This window comes from Phalangium opilio, unplaced genomic scaffold (assembly GCF_054372755.1).
Source record: "Phalangium opilio isolate 3A_F unplaced genomic scaffold, DU_Popi_V2 ptg000098l_1, whole genome shotgun sequence".
Lineage (NCBI taxonomy): Eukaryota > Metazoa > Arthropoda > Arachnida > Opiliones > Phalangiidae > Phalangium > Phalangium opilio.
In genome coordinates, this window is record NW_028324201.1 from 4,009,639 (window position 1) to 4,030,294 (window position 20,656).

Below are 20,656 nucleotides of genomic sequence, written 5' to 3' on the forward strand. Positions count from 1 at the left end.
TCTAGGATATCTCGCTCTCACCCAGAAGGCCCGGGTTCGATTCCCGGTATCGGAGCGAGTGCATTTGTACCGCTTTTGAAGAATAAATTTAAAGACACGTTTATAGGAATAATATTTAGTGTTGTTCCAACCAGTCCGATATGGTCTAGTGGCTAGGATATCTAGCTCTCACCCAGAAGGCCCGGGTTCGATTCCCGGTATCGGAGACGGTGCTTTAAACCGCTTTTAAAGAATAAATTTAAAGACACATTTATAGGAATAATATCTAGAGTTGCTCAATCCAGTCCGATATGGTATAGTGGCTAGGATATCTGGCTTTCACCTAGAAGGCCTGGGTTCGATTCCCGGTATCAGAGCGAGTAAATTTGTACCGCTTTTAAAGAATAAACTTAAAGACACATTTATAGGAATAATATTTAGGGTTGTTCCAACCAGTCCAATATGGTCTAGTGTCTAGGATATCTCGCTCTCACCCAGAAGGCCCGGGTTCGATTCCCGGTATCGGAGCGAGTGCATTTGTACCGCTTTTGAAGAATAAATTTAAAGACACGTTTATAGGAATAATATTTAGTGTTGTTCCAACCAGTCCGATATGGTCTAGTGGCTAGGATATCTAGCTCTCACCCAGAAGTCCTAGGTTGGATTCCCGGTATCGGAGCGAGTGCATTTCTACCGCTTTAGAAGAATAAACCTAAAGACACATTTATAGGAATAATATTTAGGGTTGTTCCTACCAGTCCGATATGGTCTAGAGGCTTGGATATCTGGCTCTCACCCAGAAGGCCCGGGTTCGATTCCCGATATCGGAGACGGTGCTTTAAACCGCTTTTAAAGAATAAATTTAAAGACACATTTATAGGAATAATATCTAGAGTTGCACAAACCAGTCCGATATGGTCTAGTGGCTAGGATATCTGGCTTTCACCCAGAAGGCCCGGGTTCGATTCCCGGTAACGGAGCGACTGCATTTGTACCGCTTTTGAAGAATAAATTTAAAGACACATTTATAGGAATAATATTTAGGGTTGTTCCTACCAGTCCGATATGGTCTAGTGGCTAGAATATCTGGCTCTCACCCAGAAGGCCCGGGTTCGATTCCCGGTATCGGAGACGGTGCTTTAAACCGGTTTTAAAGAATAAATTTAAAGATACATTTATTGGAATAATATCTAGGGTTTCTAAAACCAGGCCGATATGGTCTAGTGTCTAGGATATCTGGCTTTAACCCAGAAGGCCCGGGTTCGATTCCCGGTATCGGAGACGGTGCTTTAAACCCCTTTTAAAGAATAAATTTAAAGACACATTTATTGGAATACTATCTAGTGTTTCTAAAACCAGGCCGATATGGTCTAGTGTCTAGGATATCTGGCTTTAACCCAGAAGGCCCGGGTTCGATTCCCGGTATCGGAGCGAGTGCATTTGTACCGCTTTTGAAGAATAAATTTAAAGACACATTTATAGGAATAATATTTAGTGTTGTTCCAGCCAGTCCGATATGGTCTAGTGGCTAGGATATCTAGCTCTCACCCAGAAGGCCCGGGTTCGATTCCCGGTATCGGAGCGAGTGCATTTGTACCGCTTTTGAGGAATAAATTTAAAGACAAATTTATAGGAATAATATTTAGGGTTGTTCCAACCAGTCCGATATGGTCTAGTGGCTTGGATGTCTGGCTCTCACCCAGAAGGCCCGGGTTCGATTACCGATATCGGAGACGGTGCTTTAAACCGCATTTAAAGAATAAATTTAAAGACACATTTATAGGAATAATATCTAGAGTTGCTCAAACCAGTCCGATATGGTCTAGTGGCTAGGATATCTGGCTTTCACCCAGAAGGCCCGGGTTCGATTCCCGGTAACGGAGCGACTGCATTTGTACCGCTTTTGAAGAATAAACTTAAAGACACATTTATAGGAATAATATTTAGGGTTGTTCCAACCAGTCCGATATGGTCTAGTGGCTAGGATATCTGGCTCTCACCCAGAAGGCCCGGGTTCGATTCCCGGTATCGGAGACGGTGCTTTAAACCGGTTTTAAAGAATAAATTTAAAGATACATTTATTGGAATAATATCTAGGGTTTCTAAAACCAGGCCGATATGGTCTAGTGTGTAGGATATCTGGCTTTAACCCAGAAGGCCCGGGTTCGATTCCCGGTATCGGAGACGGTGCTTTAAACCGCTTTTAAAGAATAAATTTAAAGACACATTTATTGGAATAATATCTAGGGTTTCTAAAACCAGGCCGATATGGTCTAGTGTCTAGGATATCTGGCTTTAACCCAGAAGGTCCGGGTTCGATTCCCGGTATCGGATCGAGTGCATTTGTACCGCTTTAGAAGAATAAACCTAAAGACACATTTATAGGAATAATATTTAGGGTTGTTCCAACCAGTGCGATATGGTCTAGTGGCTAGGATATCTGGCTCTCACCCAGAAGGCCCGAGTTCGATTCCCGATATCGGAGACGGTGCTTTAAACCGCTTTTAAAGAATAAATTTAAAGACACATTTATAGGAATAATATCTAGAGTTGCTCAAACCAATCCGATATGGTCTAGTGGCTAGGACATCTGGCTTTCACCCAGAAGGCCCGGGTTCGATTCCCGGTATCGGAGCGAGTGCATTTGTACCGCTTTAGAAGAATAAACCTAAAGACACATTTATAGGAATAATATTTAGGGTTGTTCCAACCAGTTCGATATGGTCTAGTGGCTAGGATATCTGGCTCTCACCCAGAAGGCCCGGGTTCGATTACCGATATCGGAGACGGTGCTTTAAACCGCTTTTAAAGAATAAATTTAAAGACACATTTATAGGAATAATATCTAGAGTTGCTCAAACCAGTCCGATATGGTATAGTGGCTAGGATATCTGGCTTTCACCTAGAAGGCCTGGGTTCGATTCCCGGTATCAGAGCGAGTAAATTTGTACCGCTTTTAAAGAATAAACTTAAAGACACATTTATAGGAATAATATTTAGGGTTGTTCCAACCAGTCCAATATGGTCTAGTGTCTAGGATATCTCGCTCTCACCCAGAAGGCCCGGGTTCGATTCCCGGTATCGGAGCGAGTGCATTTGTACCGCTTTTGAAGAATAAATTTAAAGACACGTTTATAGGAATAATATTTAGTGTTGTTCCAACCAGTCCGATATGGTCTAGTGGCTAGGATATCTAGCTCTCACCCAGAAGGCCCGGGTTCGATTCCCGGTATCGGAGCGAGTGCATTTGTACCGCTTTTAAAGAATAAATTTAAAGACACATTTATAGGAATAATATCTAGAATTGCTCAAACCAGTCCGATATGGTCTAGTGGCTAGGATATCTGGCTTTCACCCAGAAGGCCCGGGTTCGATTCCCGGTAACGGAGCGACTGCATTTGTACCGCTTTTGAAGAATAAACTTAAAGACACATTTATAGGAATAATATTTAGGGTTGTTCCAACCAGTCCGATATGGTCTAGTGGCTAGGATATCTGGCTCTCACCCAGAAGGCCCGGGTTCGATTCCCGGTATCGGAGACGGTGCTTTAAACCGGTTTTAAAGAATAAATTTAAAGATACATTTATTGGAATAATATCTAGGGTTTCTAAAACCAGGCCGATATGGTCTAGTGTCTAGGATATCTGGCTTTAACCCAGAAGGTCCGGGTTCGATTCCCGGTATCGGATCGAGTGCATTTGTACCGCTTTAGAAGAATAAACCTAAAGACACATTTATAGGAATAATATTTAGGGTTGTTCCAACCAGTGCGATATGGTCTAGTGGCTAGGATATCTGGCTCTCACCCAGAAGGCCCGAGTTCGATTCCCGATATCGGAGACGGTGCTTTAAACCGCTTTTAAAGAATAAATTTAAAGACACATTTATAGGAATAATATCTAGAGTTGCTCAAACCAATCCGATATGGTCTAGTGGCTAGGACATCTGGCTTTCACCCAGAAGGCCCGGGTTCGATTCCCGGTATCGGAGCGAGTGCATTTGTACCGCTTTAGAAGAATAAACCTAAAGACACATTTATAGGAATAATATTTAGGGTTGTTCCAACCAGTTCGATATGGTCTAGTGGCTAGGATATCTGGCTCTCACCCAGAAGGCCCGGGTTCGATTACCGATATCGGAGACGGTGCTTTAAACCGCTTTTAAAGAATAAATTTAAAGACACATTTATAGGAATAATATCTAGAGTTGCTCAAACCAGTCCGATATGGTATAGTGGCTAGGATATCTGGCTTTCACCTAGAAGGCCTGGGTTCGATTCCCGGTATCAGAGCGAGTAAATTTGTACCGCTTTTAAAGAATAAACTTAAAGACACATTTATAGGAATAATATTTAGGGTTGTTCCAACCAGTCCAATATGGTCTAGTGTCTAGGATATCTCGCTCTCACCCAGAAGGCCCGGGTTCGATTCCCGGTATCGGAGCGAGTGCATTTGTACCGCTTTTGAAGAATAAATTTAAAGACACGTTTATAGGAATAATATTTAGTGTTGTTCCAACCAGTCCGATATGGTCTAGTGGCTAGGATATCTAGCTCTCACCCAGAAGGCCCGGGTTCGATTCCCGGTATCGGAGCGAGTGCATTTGTACCGCTTTTAAAGAATAAATTTAAAGACACATTTATAGGAATAATATCTAGAGTTGCTCAAACCAGTCCGATATGGTCTAGTGGCTAGGATATCTGGCTTTCACCCAGAAGGCCCGGGTTCGATTCCCGGTAACGGAGCGACTGCATTTGTACCGCTTTTGAAGAATAAACTTAAAGACACATTTATAGGAATAATATTTAGGGTTGTTCCAACCAGTCCGATATGGTCTAGTGGCTAGGATATCTGGCTCTCACCCAGAAGGCCCGGGTTCGATTCCCGGTATCGGAGACGGTGCTTTAAACCGGTTTTAAAGAATAAATTTAAAGATACATTTATTGGAATAATATCTAGGGTTTCTAAAACCAGGCCGATATGGTCTAGTGTCTAGGATATCTGGCTTTAACCCAGAAGGTCCGGGTTCGATTCCCGGTATCGGATCGAGTGCATTTGTACCGCTTTAGAAGAATAAACCTAAAGACACATTTATAGGAATAATATTTAGGGTTGTTCCAACCAGTGCGATATGGTCTAGTGGCTAGGATATCTGGCTCTCACCCAGAAGGCCCGAGTTCGATTCCCGATATCGGAGACGGTGCTTTAAACCGCTTTTAAAGAATAAATTTAAAGATACATTTATTGGAATAATATCTAGGGTTTCTAAAACCAGGCCGAAATGGTCTAGTGTCTAGGATATCTGGCTTTAACCCAGAAGGTCCGGGTTCGATTCCCGGTATCGGATCGAGTGCATTTGTACCGCTTTAGAAGAATAAACCTAAAGACACATTTATAGGAATAATATTTAGGGTTGTTCCAACCAGTGCGATATGGTCTAGTGGCTAGGATATCTGGCTCTCACCCAGAAGGCCCGAGTTCGATTCCCGATATCGGAGACGGTGCTTTAAACCGCTTTTAAAGAATAAATTTAAAGACACATTTATAGGAATAATATCTAGAGTTGCTCAAACCAGTCCGATATGGTCTAGTGGCTAGGACATCTGGCTTTCACCCAGAAGGCCCGGGTTCGATTCCCGGTATCGGAGACGGTGCTTTAAACCGGTTTTAAAGAATAAATTTAAAGATACATTTATTGGAATAATATCTAGGGTTTCTAAAACCAGGCCGATATGGTCTAGTGTCTAGGATATCTGGCTTTAACCCAGAAGGCCCGGGTTCGATTCCCGGTATCGGAGACGGTGCTTTAAACCGCTTTTAAAGAATAAATTTAAAGACACATTTATTGGAATAATATCTAGAGTTGCTCAAACCAGTCCGATATGGTATAGTGGCTAGGATATCTGGCTTTCACCTAGAAGGCCTGGGTTCGATTCCCGGTATCAGAGCGAGTAAATTTGTACCGCTTTTAAAGAATAAACTTAAAGACACATTTATAGGAATAATATTTAGGGTTGTTCCAACCAGTCCAATATGGTCTAGTGTCTAGGATATCTCGCTCTCACCCAGAAGGCCCGGGTTCGATTCCCGGTATCGGAGCGAGTGCATTTGTACCGCTTTTGAAGAATAAATTTAAAGACACGTTTATAGGAATAATATTTAGTGTTGTTCCAACCAGTCCGATATGGTCTAGTGGCTAGGATATCTAGCTCTCACCCAGAAGGCCCGGGTTCGATTCCCGATATCGGAGCGAGTGCATTTGTACCGCTTTTAAAGAATAAATTTAAAGACACATTTATAGGAATAATATCTAGAGTTGCTCAAACCAGTCCGATATGGTCTAGTGGCTAGGATATCTGGCTTTCACCCAGAAGGCCCGGGTTCGATTCCCGGTAACGGAGCGACTGCATTTGTACCGCTTTTGAAGAATAAACTTAAAGACACATTTATAGGAATAATATTTAGGGTTGTTCCAACCAGTCCGATATGGTCTAGTGGCTAGGATATCTGGCTCTCACCCAGAAGGCCCGGGTTCGATTCCCGGTATCGGAGACGGTGCTTTAAACCGGTTTTAAAGAATAAATTTAAAGATACATTTATTGGAATAATATCTAGGGTTTCTAAAACCAGGCCGATATGGTCTAGTGTCTAGGATATCTGGCTTTAACCCAGAAGGTCCGGGTTCGATTCCCGGTATCGGATCGAGTGCATTTGTACCGCTTTAGAAGAATAAACCTAAAGACACATTTATAGGAATAATATTTAGGGTTGTTCCAACCAGTGCGATATGGTCTAGTGGCTAGGATATCTGGCTCTCACCCAGAAGGCCCGAGTTCGATTCCCGATATCGGAGACGGTGCTTTAAACCGCTTTTAAAGAATAAATTTAAAGACACATTTATAGGAATAATATCTAGAGTTGCTCAAACCAGTCCGATATGGTCTAGTGGCTAGGACATCTGGCTTTCACCCAGAAGGCCCGGGTTCGATTCCCGGTATCGGAGACGGTGCTTTAAACCGGTTTTAAAGAATAAATTTAAAGATACATTTATTGGAATAATATCTAGGGTTTCTAAAACCAGGCCGATATGGTCTAGTGTCTAGGATATCTGGCTTTAACCCAGAAGGCCCGGGTTCGATTCCCGGTATCGGAGACGGTGCTTTAAACCGCTTTTAAAGAATAAATTTAAAGACACATTTATTGGAATAATATCTAGGGTTTCTAAAACCAGGCCGATATGGTCTAGTGTCTAGGATATCTGGCTTTAACCCAGAAGGCCCGGGTTCGATTCCCGGTATCGGAGCGAGTGCATTTGTACCGCTTTTGAAGAATAAATTTAAAGACACATTTATAGGAATAATATTTAGTGTTGTTCAAACCAGTCCGATATGGTCTAGTGGCTAGGATATCTAGCTCTCACCCAGAAGGCCCGGGTTCGATTCCCGGTATCGGAGCGAGTGCATTTGTACCGCTTTTGAAGAATAAATTTAAAGACAAATTTATAGGAATAATATTTAGGGTTGTTCCAACCAGTCCGATATGGTCTAGTGGCTTGGATATCTGGCTCTCACCCAGAAGGCCCGGGTTCGCTTCCCGATATCGGAGACGGTGCTTTAAACCGCTTTTAAAGAATAAATTTAAAGACACATTTATAGGAATAATATCTAGAGTTGCTCAAACCAGTCCGATATGGTCTAGTGGCTAGGATATCTGGCTTTCACCCAGAAGGCCCGGGTTCGATTCCCGGTAACGGAGTGACTGCATTTGTACCGCTTTTGAAGAATAAACTTAAAGACACATTTATAGGAATAATATTTAGGGTTGTTCCAACCAGTCCGATATGGTCTAGTGGCTAGGATATCTGGCTCTCACCCAGAAGGCCCGGGTTCGATTCCCGGTATCGGAGACGGTGCTTTAAACCGGTTTTAAAGAATAAATCTAAAGATACATTTATTGGAATAATATCTAGGGTTTCTAAAACCAGGCCGATATGGTCTAGTGTCTAGGATATCTGGCTTTAACCCAGAAGGTCCGGGTTCGATTCCCGGTATCGGAGACGGTGCTTTAAACCGGTTTGAAAGAATAAAATTAAAGACACATTTATTGGAATAATATCTAGGGTTTCTAAAACCAGGCCGATATGGTCTGGTGTCTAGGATATCTGGCTTTAACCCAGAAGGTCCGGGTTCGATTCCCGGTATCGGAGCGAGTGCATTTGTACCGCTTTTGAAGAATAAACTTAAAGACACATTTATAGGAATAATATTTAGGGTTGTTCCAACCAGTCCGATATGGTCTAGTGGCTAGGATATCTGGCTCTCACCCAGAAGGCCCGGGTTCGATTCCCGGTATCGGAGACGGTGCTTTAAACCGGTTTTAAAGAATAAATTTAAAGATACATTTATTGGAATAATATCTAGGGTTTCTAAAACCAGGCCGATATGGTCTAGTGTCTAGGATATCTGGCTTTAACCCAGAAGGTCCGGGTTCGATTCCCGGTATCGGATCGAGTGCATTTGTACCGCTTTAGAAGAATAAACCTAAAGACACATTTATAGGAATAATATTTAGGGTTGTTCCAACCAGTGCGATATGGTCTAGTGGCTAGGATATCTGGCTCTCACCCAGAAGGCCCGAGTTCGATTCCCGATATCGGAGACGGTGCTTTAAACCGCTTTTAAAGAATAAATTTAAAGACACATTTATAGGAATAATATCTAGAGTTGCTCAAACCAGTCCGATATGGTCTAGTGGCTAGGACATCTGGCTTTCACCCAGAAGGCCCGGGTTCGATTCCCGGTATCGGAGACGGTGCTTTAAACCGGTTTTAAAGAATAAATTTAAAGATACATTTATTGGAATAATATCTAGGGTTTCTAAAACCAGGCCGATATGGTCTAGTGTCTAGGATATCTGGCTTTAACCCAGAAGGCCCGGGTTCGATTCCCGGTATCGGAGACGGTGCTTTAAACCGCTTTTAAAGAATAAATTTAAAGACACATTTATTGGAATAATATCTAGGGTTTCTAAAACCAGGCCGATATGGTCTAGTGTCTAGGATATCTGGCTTTAACCCAGAAGGCCCGGGTTCGATTCCCGGTATCGGAGCGAGTGCATTTGTACCGCTTTTGAAGAATAAATTTAAAGACACATTTATAGGAATAATATTTAGTGTTGTTCCAACCAGTCCGATATGGTCTAGTGGCTAGGATATCTAGCTCTCACCCAGAAGGCCCGGGTTCGATTCCCGGTATCGGAGCGAGTGCATTTGTACCGCTTTTGAAGAATAAATTTAAAGACAAATTTATAGGAATAATATTTAGGGTTGTTCCAACCAGTCCGATATGGTCTAGTGGCTAGGATATCTGGCTCTCACCCAGAAGGCCCGGGTTCGATTCCCGGTATCGGAGACGGTGCTTTAAACCGGTTTTAAAGAATAAATTTAAAGATACATTTATTGGAATAATATCTAGGGTTTCTAAAACCAGGCCGATATGGTCTAGTGTCTAGGATATCTGGCTTTAACCCAGAAGGTCCGGGTTCGATTCCCGGTATCGGAGACGGTGCTTTAAACCGGTTTTAAAGAATAAATTTAAAGACACATTTATTGGAATAATATCTAGGGTTTCTAAAACCAGGCCGATATGGTCTGGTGTCTAGGATATCTGGCTTTAACCCAGAAGGTCCGGGTTCGATTCCCGGTATCGGAGCGAGTGCATTTGTACCGCTTTAGAAGAATAAACCTAAAGACACATTTATAGGAATAATATTTAGGGTTGTTCCAACCAGTGCGATATGGTCTAGTGGCAAGGATATCTGGCTCTCACCCAGAAGGCCCGAGTTCGATTCCCGATATCGGAGACGGTGCTTTAAACCGCTTTTAAAGAATAAATTTAAAGACACATTTATAGGAATAATATCTAGAGTTGCTCACACTCAGTCCGATATGGTCTAGTGGCTAGGACATCTGGCTTTCACCCAGAAGGCCCGGGTTCGATTCCCGGTATCGGAGCGAGTGCATTTGTACCGCTTTAGAAGAATAAACCTAAAGACACATTTATAGGAATAATATTTAGGGTTGTTCCAACCAGTTCGATATGGTCTAGTGGCTAGGATATCTAGCTCTCACCCAGAAGGCCCGGGTTCGATTACCGATATCGGAGACGGTGCTTTAAACCGCTTTTAAAGAATAAATTTAAAGACACATTTATAGGAATAATATCTAGAGTTGCTCAAACCAGTCCGATATGGTATAGTGGCTAGGATATCTGGCTTTCACCTAGAAGGCCTGGGTTCGATTCCCGGTATCAGAGCGAGTAAATTTGTACCGCTTTTAAAGAATAAACTTAAAGACACATTTATAGGAATAATATTTAGGGTTGTTCCAACCAGTCCAATATGGTCTAGTGGCTAGGATATCTGGCTCTCACCCAGAAGGCCCGGGTTCGATTCCCGGTATCGGAGACGGTGCTTTAAACCGGTTTTAAAGAATAAATTTAAAGATACATTTATTGGAATAATATCTAGGGTTTCTCAAACCAGGCCGATATGGTCTAGTGTCTAGGATATCTGGCTTTAACCCAGAAGGTCCGGGTTCGATTCCCGGTATCGGAGACGGTGCTTTAAACCGGTTTTAAGTAATAAATTTAAAGACACATTTATTGGAATAATATCTAGGGTTTCTAAAACCAGGCCGATATGGTCTAGTGTCTAGGATATCTGGCTTTAACCCAGAAGGTCCGGGTTCGATTCCCGGTATCGGATCGAGTGCATTTGTACCGCTTTAGAAGAATAAACCTAAAGACACATTTATAGGAATAATATTTAGGGTTGTTCCAACCAGTGCGATATGGTCTAGTGGCTAGGATATCTGGCTCTCACCCAGAAGGCCCGAGTTCGATTCCCGATATCGGAGACGGTGCTTTAAACCGCTTTTAAAGAATAAATTTAAAGACACATTTATAGGAATAATATCTAGAGTTGCTCAAACCAGTCCGATATGGTCTAGTGGCTAGGACATCTGGCTTTCACCCAGAAGGCCCGGGTTCGATTCCCGGTATCGGAGACGGTGCTTTAAACCGGTTTTAAAGAATAAATTTAAAGATACATTTATTGGAATAATATCTAGGGTTTCTAAAACCGGGCCGATATGGTCTAGTGTCTAGGATATCTGGCTTTAACCCAGAAGGCCCGGGTTCGATTCCCGGTATCGGAGACGGTGCTTTAAACCGCTTTTAAAGAATAAATTTAAAGACACATTTATTGGAATAATATCTAGGGTTTCTAAAACCAGGCCGATATGGTCTAGTGTCTAGGATATCTGGCTTTAACCCAGAAGGCCCGGGTTCGATTCCCGGTATCGGAGCGAGTGCATTTGTACCGCTTTTGAAGAATAAATTTAAAGACACATTTATAGGAATAATATTTAGTGTTGTTCCAACCAGTCCGATATGGTCTAGTGGCTAGGATATCTAGCTCTCACCCAGAAGGCCCGGGTTCGATTCCCGGTATCGGAGCGAGTGCATTTGTACCGCTTTTGAAGAATAAATTTAAAGACAAATTTATAGGAATAATATTTAGGGTTGTTCCAACCAGTCCGATATGGTCTAGTGCCTTGGATATCTGGCTCTCACCCAGAAGGCCCGGGTTCGATTCCCGATATCGGAGACGGTGCTTTAAACCGCTTTTAAAGAATAAATTTAAAGACACATTTATAGGAATAATATCTAGAGTTGCTCAAACCAGTCCGATATGGTCTAGTGGCTAGGATATCTGGCTTTTACCCAGAAGGCCCGGGTTCGATTCCCGGTAACGGAGCGACTGCATTTGTACCGCTTTTGAAGAATAAACTTAAAGACACATTTATAGGAATAATATTTAGGGTTGTTCCAACCAGTCCGATATGGTCTAGTGGCTAGGATATCTGGCTCTCACCCAGAAGGCCCGGGTTCGATTCCCGGTATCGGAGACGGTGCTTTAAACCGGTTTTAAAGAATAAATTTAAAGATACATTTATTGGAATAATATCTAGGGTTTCTAAAACCAGGCCGATATGGTCTAGTGTCTAGGATATCTGGCTTTAACCCAGAAGGTCCGGGTTCGATTCCCGGTATCGGAGACGGTGCTTTAAACCGGTTTTAAAGAATAAATTTAAAGACACATTTATTGGAATAATATCTAGGGTTTCTAAAACCAGGCCGATATGGTCTGGTGTCTAGGATATCTGGCTTTAACCCAGAAGGTCCGGGTTCGATTCCCGGTATCGGAGCGAGTGCATTTGTACCGCTTTAGAAGAATAAACCTAAAGACACATTTATAGGAATAATATTTAGGGTTGTTCCAACCAGTGCGATATGGTCTAGTGGCAAGGATATCTGGCTCTCACCCAGAAGGCCCGAGTTCGATTCCCGATATCGGAGACGGTGCTTTAAACCGCTTTTAAAGAATAAATTTAAAGACACATTTATAGGAATAATATCTAGAGTTGCTCACACTCAGTCCGATATGGTCTAGTGGCTAGGACATCTGGCTTTCACCCAGAAGGCCCGGGTTCGATTCCCGGTATCGGAGCGAGTGCATTTGTACCGCTTTAGAAGAATAAACCTAAAGACACATTTATAGGAATAATATTTAGGGTTGTTCCAACCAGTTCGATATGGTCTAGTGGCTAGGATATCTAGCTCTCACCCAGAAGGCCCGGGTTCGATTACCGATATCGGAGACGGTGCTTTAAACCGCTTTTAAAGAATAAATTTAAAGACACATTTATAGGAATAATATCTAGAGTTGCTCAAACCAGTCCGATATGGTATAGTGGCTAGGATATCTGGCTTTCACCTAGAAGGCCTGGGTTCGATTCCCGGTATCAGAGCGAGTAAATTTGTACCGCTTTTAAAGAATAAACTTAAAGACACATTTATAGGAATAATATTTAGGGTTGTTCCAACCAGTCCAATATGGTCTAGTGGCTAGGATATCTGGCTCTCACCCAGAAGGCCCGGGTTCGATTCCCGGTATCGGAGACGGTGCTTTAAACCGGTTTTAAAGAATAAATTTAAAGATACATTTATTGGAATAATATCTAGGGTTTCTCAAACCAGGCCGATATGGTCTAGTGTCTAGGATATCTGGCTTTAACCCAGAAGGTCCGGGTTCGATTCCCGGTATCGGAGACGGTGCTTTAAACCGGTTTTAAGTAATAAATTTAAAGACACATTTATTGGAATAATATCTAGGGTTTCTAAAACCAGGCCGATATGGTCTAGTGTCTAGGATATCTGGCTTTAACCCAGAAGGTCCGGGTTCGATTCCCGGTATCGGAGCGAGTGCTTTTGTACCGCTTTTGAAGAATAAAATTAAAGACACATCTATAGGAATTCTGAGAGAGCGGTAGCTCTCTTAGATATGACTTCATACTCCTCTTAATGTATAAGGAGGGTTTTTTGTTTGGATGTAGATTTTTTTGTATTGCATTAACTGTTTTGAAAAAATTCCACAGAACTACAATTCTGGCCCACAATATGTGGTTAAAATTTCAAAGAGATCCATTAATTAGTTAATTTTATAAAAAATAAAGTTGCTAAGGGTGGTTTTCATTTCCATAAAATTTTTCACACCTTTTTATGAAAAACAGGAATTTTTCCCATAGAAATAACATGGGAAATTTTAAGAAAAAAACATTCCGGTTAATCCGATTTTAGAAAAACTATACGTTTGTTAGACTTGAAAACGGTTTTAAATGGAAGGTACAACACTTAACATGGCGCTAAGCAATTTTCATTGACTATAATTAAGTCTAAGTATGTTTAAATTTAAATCTTCAAAACCATTCCAATCTGCGATATTTAAGCAGTGTAAAGAGTCAAATTATGATGTTAGCACTTTTAAAGCTATTTGGTTCATATTTCGTGGTGGTTGAAAAACAAGGGGACCTAGCTTTGTGTGAGCTAACAAGTTAAGTTGTAAAAGATCCCCCACACTAATAAATTATGTAACCAACTGCCTTTGGTACTTGTGGGTACATGTAGGTACTTGTGGGTACATGTAGGTACTTGTGGGTGCTTGTAGGTACTTGTGGGTGCTTGTAGGTACTTGTTTGTGCTTCTAGGTACTAGTGGGTGCTTGTAGGTACTTGTGGGTGCTTGTAGGTACTTGTGGGTGCTTGTAGGTACTTGTGGGTGCTTATGGGTACTTGTGGGTTCTTAAGGGTACTTGTGGGTGCTTGTGGGTACTTGTGGGTGATTGTGGGCACTTGTGGGTACTTGTGGGTGCTTGTAGGTACTTGTGGGTGCTTGTAGGAACTTGTGGGTGCTTGTAGGAACTTATGGATGCTTGAAGGTACTTGTGGGTGATTGCAGGTGCTTGTAGGTACTTGTGGGTGCTTGTAGGTACTTGTGGGTGCTTGTAGGTACTAGTGGGTGCTTGTAGGTACTTGTGGGTGCTTGTAGGTACTTGTGGGTACTTGTAGGTACTTGTGGGTACTTGTAGGTACTTGTGGGTGCTTCTGGGTGCTTATGGGTACTTGTGGGTGCTTATGGGTACTTGTGGGTGCTTGTGGGCACTTGTGGGTGCTTGTAGGTACTTGTGGATGCTTGTAGGTACTTGTGGGTGCTTATGGGTACTTGTGGGTGCTTATGGGTACTTGTGGGTGCTTATGGGTACTTGTGGGTGATTGTGGGTACTTGTGGGTGATTGTGGGTACTTGTGGGTGATTGTGGGTACTTGTGGGTGCTTGTGGGTACTTGTGGGTGCTTGTGGGTACTTGTGGGTGCATGTAGGTACTTGTGGGTGCTTGTAGGAACTTATGGATGCTTGAAGGTACTTGTGGGTGATTGTAGGTGCTTGTAGGTACTTGTGGGTGCTTGTAGGTACTTGTAGGTGCTTGTAGGTACTAGTGGGTGCTTGTAGGTACTTGTGGGTGCTTGTAGGTACTTGTGGGTGCTTGTAGGTACTTGTGGGTGCTTGTAGGTACTTGTGGGTGCTTATGGGTACTTGTGGGTGCTTGTAGGTACTTGTGGGTACTTGTGGGTGCTTGTGGGTGCTTATGGGTACTTGTGGGTGCTTATGGGTACTTGTGGGTGCTTATGGGTACTTGTGGGTGCTTATGGGTACTTGTGGGTGCTTGTGGGCACTTGTGGGTGCTTGTAGGTACTTGTGGGTGCTTGTAGGTACTTGTGGGTGCTTATGGGTACTTGTGGGTGCTTATGGGTACTTGTGGGTGCTTATGGGTACTTGTGGGTGATTGTGGGTACTTGTGGGTGATTGTGGGTGATTGTGGGTACTTGTGGGTGATTGTGGGTACTTGTGGGTGCTTGTGGGTACTTGTGGGTGCTTGTGGGTACTTGTGGGTGCTTATAGGTACTTGTGGGTGCTTGTAGGAACTTATGGATGCTTGAAGGTACTTGTGGGTGATTGTAGGTGCTTGTAGGTACTTGTGGGTGCTTGTAGGTACTTGTAGCTGCTTGTAGGAACTAGTGGGTGCTTGTAGGTACTTGTGGGTGCTTGTAGGTACTTGTGGGTGCTTGTAGGTACTTGTGGGTGCTTGTATGTACTTGTGGGTACTTGTAGGTGCTTGTGGGTGCTTATGGGTACTTGTGGGTGCTTGTGGGCACTTGTGGGTGCTTGTAGGTACTTGTGGGTACTTGTGGGCACTTGTGGGTACTTGTGGGTGCTTGTAGGTACTTGTGGGTGCTTGTAGGTACTTGTGGGTGCTTGTAGGTACTTATCGGTACTTGTGGGTACTTATGGGTACTTGCCCCGGGTGCTTTTAGGTACTTGTGGGTGCTTGTAGGTACTTGTGGGTGCTTGTAGGTACTTGTGGGTGCTTGTAGGTACTTGTGGGTGCTTGTAGGTACTTGTGGGTGCTTGTAGGTACTTGTGGGTGCTTGTAGGTACTTGTGGGTACTTGTGGGTGCTTGTGGGTGCTTATGGGTACTTGTGGGTGCTTATGGGTACTTGTGGGTGCTTATAGGTACTTGTGGGTGCTTGTGGGTACTTGTGGGTGCTTGTAAATACTTGTGGGTGCTTGTAAATACTTGTGGGTGCTTGTAAATACTTGTGGGTGCTTGTAGGTACTTGTGGGTGCTTCTAGGTACTTGTGGGTGCTTGTAGGTACTTGTGGGTGCTTGTAGGTACTAGTGGGTGCTTGTAGGTACTTGTGGGTGCTTGTAGGTACTTGTGGGTGCTTGTAGGTACTTGTGGGTGCTTGTAGGTACTTGTGGGTGCTTGTAGGTACTAGTGGGTGCTTGTAGGTACTTATGGGCGCTTGTGGGTACTTGTGGGTGCTTGTGGGTACTTGTGGGTGCTTGTGGGTACTTGTGGGTGCTTGTGGGTACTTGTGGGTGCTTGTGGGTACTTGTGGGTGCTTGTGGGTACTTGTGGGTGCTTGTGGGTACTTGTGGGTGCTTGTAGGTACTTGTGGCTGCTTGTAAGTACTTGTGGGTGCTTGTAGGTACTTGTGGGTACTTTCCCCGGGTGCTTGTAGGTACTTGTGGATGTTTCTAGGTACTTGTGGGTGCTTCTAGGTACTTGTGGGTGCTTCTAGGTACTTGTGGGTGCTTCTAGGTACTTGTGGGTGCTTATAGATACTTGTGGGTACTTGTGGGTACTTGTGGTTGCTTGTGGGTACTTGTGGGTGCTTGTGGGTACTTGTGGGTGCTTGTGGGTACTTGTGGGTGCTTGTGGGTACTTGTGGGTGCTTGTGGGTACTTGTGGGTGCTTGTGGGTGCTTGTAGGTACTTGTGGGTGCTTGTGGGTACTTCCCCCGGGTGCTTTTAGGTACTTGCTCCGGGTGCTTGTAGGTACTTGCTCCGGGTGTTTGTAGGTACTTTTGCTACATAAAAGTTTGAAATTGACAATCTCGGATCGTCTTTGTCAAGTTTTAAGGATATCCGAATTTCATATTGGCCTTATGACAATTTTGAGCTAAATGTTAAACGGACATAAATCAGCATTTTTAAAAATTTTGTAAAATTGTCAATTTGGTCCTATTTCTGGGGTAAAAAAATGTATTATGTTAATTACAATAAGAATACAAAGTTTTATTGATTTACGTTTTTTTAAGTATCATTATAAATAAATGTCTGATTGAGCTAAATTTATGGTCCCCTTTATATATGTTTCTGCTTAGTGCAGATTTTGAAAATGTAAAACAGTTTCTTAACATTCTTAATTAAAATGAAGACTGAAGGAACAGATATTAATCAAAAATGTCTTGATTAGAATCAAGACCTAAAAAGTATCGATAAGACTGAGGTTATCACTTGTCTGAAGGATCAGATATTAATTTTTCTTTTTAATTGAAACTTAAATGCATGCTTAAGAAAAAACAACGTTCCATTACCGTTTTCCGTTGAAATAAATTATTTTACTGGTAATCAATTTCAAAAATTTACTTATCTCGGCTTTTCGACCACAATTCCATTCCCCGAAAACATTTTATCATTACATTAATTACTTTTGGGAGATAACGTGTCAAAATAACCTATAAAACAATAAAAAACTGTAATAGCGGTCTGTTTAGCCATGACAAGAACCTTTTAAAAGTTTCAAGCACTATATAACCCTTTCGAGACTAACAGGACCTGAGCAAACTATAGCTTAACCTGCTTCTAGTACGACCAGGGAGAATTGATGTAAACTGGAGTTGAAATTTCATCATGTGCGACCTCGGCCTTGAAATTCCCCCATAGTCCCAGTGTGTGTAGAACATAATTTTTTCGCTGTTATCTGCCAAAATCAATCTTTCTTGGTAGTGCCGCCTCGATCTCACTTGAATTTTTCATGATATATTAAGGTTTGAACGAACAAAATTCTAGATTACCATTTTCACTACCATGTCCCTCTGCTAACTTGAAGCAAACTTTCCTCTCTTTTTGCTGCTCATTACCGGTGCCATTCCCTTGACTTTCTGTTCGTTATAACTACTATCATGAGTTTATTTAATTCAAACCAAAATATAAAAAAATCGGATTTTTTTCCTTTTGTGCTACTTAGAATTTACAAATGTATATAACGTTGTCCGTGCCATATCAAATAGTCTCTAACCATTGTTAAAAACTAGAGAGAGAAATTGGGCAGTAACACTGATCATGCCCTGAACTATGAGAAAGAACAATACGACGGTTGACTAAAGTACACTTGATATTACATCATTTTGCAAAACCGCGAGTAAAAATCTTACTGTCCCTATTGAATTTGGCGCCATTGGTTTTAGAATAATTAAAATGTTCCACTGCGAAGCGTGCCGGTCACGAATGGGGATGTAACGTCTTTAGGAACCTTTTAAAATGCAAAACCATACACGTACTCTTCCAAAAGTAATTAATGTAATGATAAAATGTTTTCGGGGAATGGAATTGTGGTCGAAAAGCCGAGATAAGTAAATTTTTGAAATTGATTACCAGTAAAATAATTTATTTCAACGGAAAACGGTAATGGAACGTTGTTTTTTCTTAAGCATGCATTTAAGTTTCAATTAAAAAGAAAAATTAATATCTGATCCTTCAGACAAGTGATAACCTCAGTCTTATCGATACTTTTTAGGTCTTGATTCTAATCAAGACATTTTTGATTAATAATATTTAGGGCTGTTCCAACCAGTCCGATATGGTCTAGTGGCTAGGATATCTGGTTCTCACCCAGAAGGCCCGGGTTCGATTCCCGGTATCGGAGCGAGTGCTTTTGTACCGGTTTTGAAGAATAGACTTAAGGATATAGGTTTATGAATAGAATTAAGACTTGGTTAAGCAAGTCCGATATGCTCTAGTGGCTAGGATACCTGGCTTTCACCCAGAAGGCCCGGGTTCGATTCCCGGTATCGGAGCGAGTTCTTTTGTCACGCTTTTAAAGAATAAACTTCAAGACACATTTATAGGAATAATATTTAGGGTTTTTCCAACCAGTCCGATATGGTCTAGTGGCTAGGATATCTGGCTTTAACCCAGAAGGCCCGGGTTCGATTCCCGGTATCGGAGCGAGTGCTTTTGTACCGCTTTTGAAGAATAAATTTAAAGACACATTTATAGGAATAATATTTAGGGTTGTTCCAACCAGTCCGATATGGTCTAGTGGCTAGGATATCTGGCTCTCACCCAGAAGGCCTGGGTTCGATTCCCGATATCGGAGACGGTGCTTTAAACCGCTTTTAAAGAATAAATTTAAAGACACATTTATAGGAATATTATTTAGAGTTGCTCAAACCAGTCCGATATGGTCTAGTGGCTAGGATATCAGGCTTTCACCCAGAAGGCCCGGGTTCGATTCCCGGTATCGGAGCGACTGCATTTGTACCGCTTTTGAAGAATAAAATTAAAGACACATCTATAGGAATAATATTTAGGGCTGTTCCAACCAGTCCGATATGGTCTAGTGGCTAGGATATCTGGCTCTCACCCAGAAGGCCCGGGTTCGATTCCCGGTATCGGAGCGAGTGCTTTTGTACCGGTTTTGAAGAATAGACTTAAGGATATAGGTTTATGAATAGAATTAAGACTTGGTTAAGCAAGTCCGATATGCTCTAGTGGCTAGGATACCTGGCTTTCACCCAGAAGGCCCGGGTTCGGTTCCCGGTATCGGAGCGAGTGCTTTTGTACCGCTTTTAAAGAATAAACTTCAAGACACATTTATAGGAATAATATTTAGGGTTTTTCCAACCAGTCCGATATGGTCTAGTGGCTAGGATATCTGGCTCTCACCCAGAAGGCCCGGGTTCGATTCCCGGTGTCGGAGCGAGTGCTTTTGTACCGCTTTTGAAGAATAAATTTTAAGACACATTTATAGGAATAATATTTAGAGTTGTTCTAACCACTCCGATATGGTCTAGCGGGTAGGATAACTGGCTCTTACCCAGAAGGCCCGGGTTCGATTCCTGGTATCGGAGCGAGTGCTTTTGTACCGGTTTTGAAGAATAGACTTAAGGATATAGGTTTATGAATAGTATTAAGACTTGGTTAAGCAAGTCCGATATGGTCTAGTGGCTAGGATATCTGGCTCTCACCTAGAAGGCCCGGGTTCGAATCCCGGTATCTGAGCGAGTGCTTTTGTACCGGTTTTGAAGAATAGACTTAAGGATATAGGTTTATGAATAGAATTAAGACTTGGTTGAGAAAGTCCGATATGGTCTATTGGGTAGGATACCTGGCTTTCACCCAGAAGGCCCGGGTTCGATTCCCGGTATCGGAGCGAGTGCATTTGTACCGCTTTAGAAGAATAAACCTAAAGACACATTTATAGGAATAATATTTAGGGTTGTTCCAACCAGTCCGATATGGTCTAGTGGCTAGGATATCTGGCTCTCACCCAAAAGGCACGGGTTCGATTCCCGATATCGGAGACGGTGCTTTAAACCGCTTTTAAAGAATAAATTTAAAGACACATTTATAGGAATAATATCTAGAGTTGCTCAAACCAGTCCGATATGGTATAGTGGCTAGGATATCTGGCTTTCAGCCAGGCGGCCCGGGTTCGATTCCCGGTATCGGAGCGAGTGCTTTTGTACCGCTTTTCAAGAATAGACTTAAGGATATAAGTTTATGAATAGAATTAAGACTTGGTTGAGCTATTCCAATATGGTCTAGTGGCTAGGATATCTGGCTTTTACCCAGAAGGCCCGGGTTCGATTCCCGGTATCGGAGCGAGTGGTTTTGTACCGGTTTTGAAGAATAGACTTAAGGATATA

The 20,656-nt window shown here is 42.4% G+C and overlaps 1 long non-coding RNA gene and 41 other non-coding genes across 42 annotated transcripts in view; all 42 read left to right on the top strand.

Annotated features, from left to right (window-relative positions):
- The window catches only part of LOC149634784 (uncharacterized), a 333,137-nt gene that overhangs the window by 30,239 nt on the left and 282,242 nt on the right, over positions 1-20,656 (top strand). The gene's annotated exons all lie outside the window — the stretch shown is intronic.
- Positions 135-206, top strand: TRNAE-CUC (transfer RNA glutamic acid (anticodon CUC)). The gene has a single exon. It is a non-coding gene; the product is annotated as a tRNA-Glu (tRNA).
- Positions 888-959, top strand: TRNAE-UUC (transfer RNA glutamic acid (anticodon UUC)). The gene has a single exon. It is a non-coding gene; the product is annotated as a tRNA-Glu (tRNA).
- Positions 1,039-1,110, top strand: TRNAE-CUC (transfer RNA glutamic acid (anticodon CUC)). The gene has a single exon. It is a non-coding gene; the product is annotated as a tRNA-Glu (tRNA).
- TRNAE-CUC (transfer RNA glutamic acid (anticodon CUC)) lies at positions 1,490-1,561 on the top strand. Its single transcript has one exon. It is a non-coding gene; the product is annotated as a tRNA-Glu (tRNA).
- On the top strand, positions 1,791-1,862 carry TRNAE-UUC (transfer RNA glutamic acid (anticodon UUC)). The gene has a single exon. It is a non-coding gene; the product is annotated as a tRNA-Glu (tRNA).
- Positions 1,942-2,013, top strand: TRNAE-CUC (transfer RNA glutamic acid (anticodon CUC)). Its single transcript has one exon. It is a non-coding gene; the product is annotated as a tRNA-Glu (tRNA).
- Positions 2,543-2,614, top strand: TRNAE-UUC (transfer RNA glutamic acid (anticodon UUC)). The gene has a single exon. It is a non-coding gene; the product is annotated as a tRNA-Glu (tRNA).
- Positions 3,146-3,217, top strand: TRNAE-CUC (transfer RNA glutamic acid (anticodon CUC)). Its single transcript has one exon. It is a non-coding gene; the product is annotated as a tRNA-Glu (tRNA).
- On the top strand, positions 3,297-3,368 carry TRNAE-UUC (transfer RNA glutamic acid (anticodon UUC)). The gene has a single exon. It is a non-coding gene; the product is annotated as a tRNA-Glu (tRNA).
- TRNAE-CUC (transfer RNA glutamic acid (anticodon CUC)) lies at positions 3,448-3,519 on the top strand. Its single transcript has one exon. It is a non-coding gene; the product is annotated as a tRNA-Glu (tRNA).
- On the top strand, positions 3,899-3,970 carry TRNAE-UUC (transfer RNA glutamic acid (anticodon UUC)). Its single transcript has one exon. It is a non-coding gene; the product is annotated as a tRNA-Glu (tRNA).
- Positions 4,502-4,573, top strand: TRNAE-CUC (transfer RNA glutamic acid (anticodon CUC)). Its single transcript has one exon. It is a non-coding gene; the product is annotated as a tRNA-Glu (tRNA).
- On the top strand, positions 4,653-4,724 carry TRNAE-UUC (transfer RNA glutamic acid (anticodon UUC)). Its single transcript has one exon. It is a non-coding gene; the product is annotated as a tRNA-Glu (tRNA).
- Positions 4,804-4,875, top strand: TRNAE-CUC (transfer RNA glutamic acid (anticodon CUC)). The gene has a single exon. It is a non-coding gene; the product is annotated as a tRNA-Glu (tRNA).
- TRNAE-UUC (transfer RNA glutamic acid (anticodon UUC)) lies at positions 5,556-5,627 on the top strand. Its single transcript has one exon. It is a non-coding gene; the product is annotated as a tRNA-Glu (tRNA).
- TRNAE-CUC (transfer RNA glutamic acid (anticodon CUC)) lies at positions 6,158-6,229 on the top strand. Its single transcript has one exon. It is a non-coding gene; the product is annotated as a tRNA-Glu (tRNA).
- TRNAE-UUC (transfer RNA glutamic acid (anticodon UUC)) lies at positions 6,309-6,380 on the top strand. The gene has a single exon. It is a non-coding gene; the product is annotated as a tRNA-Glu (tRNA).
- TRNAE-CUC (transfer RNA glutamic acid (anticodon CUC)) lies at positions 6,460-6,531 on the top strand. Its single transcript has one exon. It is a non-coding gene; the product is annotated as a tRNA-Glu (tRNA).
- TRNAE-UUC (transfer RNA glutamic acid (anticodon UUC)) lies at positions 6,911-6,982 on the top strand. Its single transcript has one exon. It is a non-coding gene; the product is annotated as a tRNA-Glu (tRNA).
- TRNAE-CUC (transfer RNA glutamic acid (anticodon CUC)) lies at positions 7,362-7,433 on the top strand. The gene has a single exon. It is a non-coding gene; the product is annotated as a tRNA-Glu (tRNA).
- Positions 7,663-7,734, top strand: TRNAE-UUC (transfer RNA glutamic acid (anticodon UUC)). Its single transcript has one exon. It is a non-coding gene; the product is annotated as a tRNA-Glu (tRNA).
- Positions 7,814-7,885, top strand: TRNAE-CUC (transfer RNA glutamic acid (anticodon CUC)). Its single transcript has one exon. It is a non-coding gene; the product is annotated as a tRNA-Glu (tRNA).
- Positions 8,265-8,336, top strand: TRNAE-CUC (transfer RNA glutamic acid (anticodon CUC)). Its single transcript has one exon. It is a non-coding gene; the product is annotated as a tRNA-Glu (tRNA).
- Positions 8,716-8,787, top strand: TRNAE-UUC (transfer RNA glutamic acid (anticodon UUC)). Its single transcript has one exon. It is a non-coding gene; the product is annotated as a tRNA-Glu (tRNA).
- Positions 9,167-9,238, top strand: TRNAE-CUC (transfer RNA glutamic acid (anticodon CUC)). The gene has a single exon. It is a non-coding gene; the product is annotated as a tRNA-Glu (tRNA).
- TRNAE-CUC (transfer RNA glutamic acid (anticodon CUC)) lies at positions 9,318-9,389 on the top strand. Its single transcript has one exon. It is a non-coding gene; the product is annotated as a tRNA-Glu (tRNA).
- Positions 9,920-9,991, top strand: TRNAE-UUC (transfer RNA glutamic acid (anticodon UUC)). The gene has a single exon. It is a non-coding gene; the product is annotated as a tRNA-Glu (tRNA).
- Positions 10,372-10,443, top strand: TRNAE-CUC (transfer RNA glutamic acid (anticodon CUC)). The gene has a single exon. It is a non-coding gene; the product is annotated as a tRNA-Glu (tRNA).
- On the top strand, positions 10,973-11,044 carry TRNAE-UUC (transfer RNA glutamic acid (anticodon UUC)). Its single transcript has one exon. It is a non-coding gene; the product is annotated as a tRNA-Glu (tRNA).
- On the top strand, positions 11,424-11,495 carry TRNAE-CUC (transfer RNA glutamic acid (anticodon CUC)). The gene has a single exon. It is a non-coding gene; the product is annotated as a tRNA-Glu (tRNA).
- TRNAE-CUC (transfer RNA glutamic acid (anticodon CUC)) lies at positions 11,876-11,947 on the top strand. The gene has a single exon. It is a non-coding gene; the product is annotated as a tRNA-Glu (tRNA).
- Positions 12,478-12,549, top strand: TRNAE-UUC (transfer RNA glutamic acid (anticodon UUC)). The gene has a single exon. It is a non-coding gene; the product is annotated as a tRNA-Glu (tRNA).
- TRNAE-CUC (transfer RNA glutamic acid (anticodon CUC)) lies at positions 12,930-13,001 on the top strand. Its single transcript has one exon. It is a non-coding gene; the product is annotated as a tRNA-Glu (tRNA).
- Positions 18,580-18,651, top strand: TRNAE-CUC (transfer RNA glutamic acid (anticodon CUC)). The gene has a single exon. It is a non-coding gene; the product is annotated as a tRNA-Glu (tRNA).
- TRNAE-CUC (transfer RNA glutamic acid (anticodon CUC)) lies at positions 19,033-19,104 on the top strand. The gene has a single exon. It is a non-coding gene; the product is annotated as a tRNA-Glu (tRNA).
- On the top strand, positions 19,183-19,254 carry TRNAE-UUC (transfer RNA glutamic acid (anticodon UUC)). The gene has a single exon. It is a non-coding gene; the product is annotated as a tRNA-Glu (tRNA).
- TRNAE-CUC (transfer RNA glutamic acid (anticodon CUC)) lies at positions 19,334-19,405 on the top strand. Its single transcript has one exon. It is a non-coding gene; the product is annotated as a tRNA-Glu (tRNA).
- TRNAE-CUC (transfer RNA glutamic acid (anticodon CUC)) lies at positions 19,636-19,707 on the top strand. Its single transcript has one exon. It is a non-coding gene; the product is annotated as a tRNA-Glu (tRNA).
- Positions 19,787-19,858, top strand: TRNAK-CUU (transfer RNA lysine (anticodon CUU)). The gene has a single exon. It is a non-coding gene; the product is annotated as a tRNA-Lys (tRNA).
- Positions 19,938-20,009, top strand: TRNAE-CUC (transfer RNA glutamic acid (anticodon CUC)). Its single transcript has one exon. It is a non-coding gene; the product is annotated as a tRNA-Glu (tRNA).
- TRNAE-CUC (transfer RNA glutamic acid (anticodon CUC)) lies at positions 20,240-20,311 on the top strand. Its single transcript has one exon. It is a non-coding gene; the product is annotated as a tRNA-Glu (tRNA).